This window comes from Salvelinus namaycush, chromosome 3, assembly GCF_016432855.1.
Source record: "Salvelinus namaycush isolate Seneca chromosome 3, SaNama_1.0, whole genome shotgun sequence".
NCBI lineage: Eukaryota > Metazoa > Chordata > Actinopteri > Salmoniformes > Salmonidae > Salvelinus > Salvelinus namaycush.
Genome location: NC_052309.1, coordinates 83,052,061 through 83,057,719, shown reverse-complemented (window position 1 = coordinate 83,057,719; position 5,659 = coordinate 83,052,061).

Genomic DNA, 5,659 nt, shown 5'->3' with positions numbered 1-5,659 from the left:
GTTCTGGGATTGATTTGCACTTTTTGCACCAAAGTACCTTAATCTCTAGGAGACAGAACATGTCTCCTTCCTGAGCGGTATGACGGCTGTGTGGTCCCATGGTATTTATACTTGCGTACTATTGTTTGTACAGATGAACGTGGTACCTTCAGGCGTTTGGAATTTGCTCCCAAGGATGAACCAGACTTGTGGAGGTCTACAATTTGTTTTCTGAGGTCTTGGCTGATTTCTTTTGATTTTCCCATGATGTCAAGCAAAGAGGCACTGAGTTTGAAGGTAGGTCTTGAAATACATCCACAGGTACACCTCCAATTGACTCAAATTATGTCAATTAGCTTATCAGAGAGAAGCTTCTAAAGCCATGACATCATTTTCTGTCATTTTCCAAGCTGTTTATTGGCACAGTCAACTTAGTGTATGTAAACTTCTGACCCACTGGAATTGTGATACAGTGAATTATTAGTGAAATAATCTGTCTGTAAACAATTGTTGGAAAAATGACTATTGTCATGCACAAAGTAGATGTCCTAACTGACTTGCCAAAACTATAGTTTGTTAACAGGAAATTTGTGGAGTGGTTGAAAAACAAGTTTTAATGACTCCAAGCTAAGTGTATGTAAACTTCCGACTTCAACTGTATGTATGTATGTATGTATGTATGTATGTATGTATGTATGTATGTATGTATGTATGTATGTATGTATGTATGTATGTATGTATGTATGTATGTATGTATGTATGTATGTATGTGTGTCTCTCCATGTGAACAATGTTTGAAAAGCAGAGAAATGTGTGTTGGGGGGGGGTTAAAAAAAATATATCATGTTGATACATAAAGATAACATATCCTTAAAATACATATCCTTCATGAAATACAAGGTTCTACATATACTGTATGTTCCCCAATAACTTACCGTTCAACATACCCTCCTTTCACAGTGTATATATTTCAACAGACAGAACGTTCAGAGCAGTCCCAGTTACCACCCTAACAACAGCCTCTCAGGTGTCACTTTAATGCTGCCTGCTTGATAGTGATACAGTAGCTATCTAGCTCTGTTTGAAAACGATACCGTTATGTGCATCCCGTAAATATGATATGGTAAATCAAATCAAATCAAATTTTATTAGTCAAATGTGCTGAATACAGTGAAATGCTTACTTACGAGCCCCTAACCGACAGTGCAGTTTCAAAAACACACAAATAAGAGATAAAAGTAACTAGTCATTAAAGAGGAGCAGTAAAAAATAACAATATATACAGGGGGGTGCCGGTACAGAGTCAATGTGCGGGGGCACCGGTTAGTTAATTAAAGTGACTATGCATAGATGACAACAGAGAGTGGCAGTGGTGTGGAGAGGGGAGGGGGGGGGGGGACAATGCAAATAGTCTGGGTAGCCTTTTGACTTGATTTTCAGGAGTCTTATAGCTTGGGGGTAGAAGCTGTTTAGAAACCTCTTGGACCTAGACTTGGTGCTCCGGTACCGCTTGCTGTGTGGTAGCAGAGAGAACAGTCTATGACTAGGTTGGCTGGAGTCTTTGACAATTTTAGGGCCTTCCTCTGACACCACCTGGTATAGAGGTCCTGGATGGCAGGAAGCTTGGCCCCAGTGATGTACTGGGACGTTTGCACTACCTTCTGTAGTGCCTTGCGGTCGGATGCCGAGCAGTTGCCATACCAGGCAGTGATGCAACCAGTCAGGATGCTCTCGATGGTGCAGCTGTAGAACCTTTTGAGGATCTGAGGACCCATGCCAAATCTTTTCAGTCTCCTGAGGGAGAATAGGTTTTGTCGTGCCCGCTTCACAACTGTCATGGTGTGCTTGGACCATGTTAGTTTGTTGGTGATGTGGACACTTGAAGCTTGAAGCTCTCAACCTGCTCCACTGCAGCCCCGTCGATGAGAATGGGGGCGTGCTCGGTCCTCTTTTTCCTGTAGTCCACAATCATCTCCTTTCTCTTGATTACGTTGAGGGAGAGGTTGTTGTCCTGGCACCACACGGCCAGGTCTCTGACCTCCTCCCTTTAGGCTGTCTCGTTGTTGTCGGCCTACCACTGTTGTGTCATCGGCAAATTTAATGATGGTGTTGGAGTCGTGTCTGGCCGTGCAGTCATGAGTGAACAGGGAGTACAGCAGGGGGCTGAGCACGCACCCCTGAGGGCCCCCTGTGTTGAGGATCAGCGTGGCGGATGTGTTGTTACCTACCCTTACCACCTGGGGGCGGCCCGCCAGGAAGTCCAGGATCCAGTTACAGAGGGAGGTGTTTAGTCCCAGGGTCCTTAGCTTATTGATGAGCTTTGAGGGCACTATGGTGTTGAACGCTGAGCTGTAGTCAATGAATAGCATTCTCACATAGGTGTTCCTTCTGTCCAGGTGGGAAAGGCCAGTGTGGAGTGCAATAGAGACTGCATCATCTGTGGATCTGTTTGGGCGGTATGCAAATTGGAGTGAGTCTAGGGTTTCTGGGATGATGGTGTTGATGTGAGCCATGACCAGCCTTTCAAAGCACTTCATGGCTACAGACGTGAGTGCTATGGGCCGGTAGTCATTTAGGCTGGTTATCTTAGTGTTCTTGGGCACAGGCACTATGGTAGTCTGTTTAAAACATGTTGGTTTTACAGACTCGGACAGGGAGTGGTTGAAAATATCAGTGAAGACACTTGCTAGTTGGTCAGCGCATGCTCGCATTACACGTCCTGATAATCCATCTGGCCCTGTGGCCTTGTGAATGTTGACCTGTCTAAAGTTCTTACCCACATCGGCTGCGGAGAGTGTGATCACACAGTCTTTCGGTACAGCTGGTGCTCTTATGCATGTTTCAGTGTTATTTGCCTCGAAGCAAGCATAGAAGTAGTTTAGCTCGTCCGGTAGGCTCGTGTCACTGGGCAGCTCTCGGCTGTTCTTCCCTTTGTAATCTGTAACGGTTTGCAGGCCCTGCCACATCCGTTGAGCGTCAGAGCCGGTGTACTACGACTCGATCTTAGTCCTGGTAAGATCTGGTATCAGGTATCAGTGTAAACCACTGGCCCCAGGTATCAGGTATCAGTGTAAACCACTGGCCCCATTCCAATTGGTGTTTCAGAACTTTGAAGGTAGGCTGTGTTTTCTGTTACTTAACTGTTTGCTTCAGTTGAATTGTGAAATCAACCGTGTTGTAGATTCCATAAGGGACCGCAAAGGTGGCTCTTTTCTGCCTCCTGGTGGTGTCATCTAGCGTTGCAGTTTGCTTATGGAAAAGGTGGAAGACAAACAGGATTTGACACAAAGCTGGGTTTCAATTTGACACTAAATAACACCTCCCCTTTAGTAGCCGTTAAGGCTGTACAACCCTGGAGGTCCTAGTTCCATGTCTCTACAACAGCAACCTGTCGGAGAGAAACATCAGGAACATATTTGGCATTGATGAGTTTCTAGCTGATATATGAGCAACATACAATTCAGTAGATGTTTCCATGCTCCTTCTCTTTGAAGAAATACATGAGAAATGGAGACTCGACATAATCCAAGCATTACGCTCCAAAATTCTTGGATGCATTTATAATCTGATCTTCAAAGAGAAGGAGCATGGAGTCACTATAGCAAAGTGGAACACCCTCATAAAATGATGATGAAGACAGTTATATTAACCTTACTCATTACTTTTTAGTTTCTACAGCTGCTGTCTCATCTGTTTTATGATGTTCCATTAGGAAATGGCTAATGAACCTTCTAGGACAGTGTGTCTTTTAGTGTGCCTGTGTGTGTGTGTCTGTGTATGTGTAGTGTGTGTGTGTCTGTGTCTTTGTATGTGTGCGTGTCTGTGTATGTGTATGTGTATGTGTAGTGTGTGTGTATGTGTAGTGTGTGTGTACGTGTAGTGTGTGTATATGTGTAGTGTGTGTGTGTCTCTGTATGTGTAGTGTGTATCTGTGTCTGTGTATGTGTAGTGTGTATCTGTGTCTGTGTATGTGTAGTGTGGTGTGTGTGTAGTGTGTGTGTATATGTAGTGTGTGTCTGTCTGTGTAGTGTGTGTGTGTGTGTGTGTGTGTGTGTGTGTGTGTGTGTGTGTGTGTGTGTGTGTGTGTGTGTGTGTGTGTGTGTGTGTGTGTGTATGTGTAGTGTGTGTATATGTGTAGTGTGTGTGTGTCTGTGTATGTGTAGTGTGTATCTGTGTCTGTGTATGTGTAGTGTGTGATGTGTGTATGTGTATGTGTATGTGTAGTGTGTGTGTGTGTGTAGTGTGTGTGTATATGTAGTGTGTGTGTGTGTGTGTGTGTGTGTGTGTGTGTGTGTGTGTGTGTACATGTGTAGTGTGTGTGTGTATGTGTAATGTGTGTGTATATGTAGCGTCTGTGTTTCTGTGTATGTGTAGTGTGTGTGTGTGTGTGTGTATATGTAGTGTGTGTGTGTGTGTGTGTGTGTGTGTGTGTGTGTGTGTGTGTGTGTGTGTGTGTGTGTGTGTGTGTGTGTGTGTGTGTGTGTGTGTGTGTAGTGTGTATCTGTGTCTGTGTATGTGTAGTGTGTGTATATGTTTAGTGTGTGTGTGTATGTGTAGTGTGTGTGTGTGTCTGTGTATGTGTAGTGTGTATCTGTGTCTGTGTATGTGTAGTGTGTGTCTGTGTATGTGTAGTTTGTGTGTGTGTATGTGTATGTGTATGTGTAGTGTGTGTGTGTGTGTGTGTGTGTGTGTGTGTGTGTGTGTGTGTGTGTGTGTGTGTGTGTGTATGTGTGTGTGTGTGTGTGTCTGTGTATGTGTAGTGTGTATCTGTGTCTGTGTATGTGTAGTGTGTGTGTGTGTATGTGTAGTGTGTGTGGTGTCTGTGTGTGTGTATGTGTAGTGTGTGTGTCTGTGTAGTGTGTGTGTGTCTGTGTCGTGTATGTGTGTCTGTGTAGTGTGTGTGTGTCTGTGTCGTGTGTGTGTGTCTGTGTCGTGTGTGTGTGTGTGTGTGTAGTGTCTGTGTCTGTGTCGTGTGTGTGTATGTGTAGTGTGTGTGTAAATGTGTAGTGTGTGTGTGTGTCTGTGTATGTGTAGTGTGTATGTGTCTGTGTATGTGTAGTGTGTGTATATGTGTAGTGTGTGTGTGTATGTGTAGTGTGTGTGTAAATGTGTAGTGTGTTTGCGTCTGTGTAGTGTGTGTGTGTGTCTCTGTCTGTGTAGTGTGTGTGTGTCTGTGTATGTGTAGTGTGTGTGTGTATGTGTATGTGTATGTGTAGTGTGTGTGTAGTGTGTGTGTGTGTCTGTGTGTGTAGTGTGTGTCTGTGTGTGTGTGTGTAGTGTGTGTGTGTGTGTGTGTATGTGTGTATCTGTGTCTGTGTATGTGTAGTGTGTGTATGTGTAGTTTGTGTATGTGTAGTGTGTGTGTGTCTGTGTCTTTGTATGTCTAGAGTGTGTGTGTAGTGTGTGTGTGTGTGTGTGTGTGTGTGTGTAGTGTGTGTGTGTCTGTGTGTGTGTCTGTGTGTGTGTCTGTGTGTGTGTGTGTGTGTATGTGTAGTGTGTAGTGTGTGTGTCTGTGTATGTGTAGTGTGTGACTGTGTATGTCTACTGTGTGTGTGCATGTCAATCTGACTATGTCTCCCACTGTGTGTTAGTATACATCCTGTATTGTAGTGTAGTGGTTCCATTGTTCTCTCCACATCCAAGGGGACACCCTGTATCCAACCACCTAACTAACCCTAAC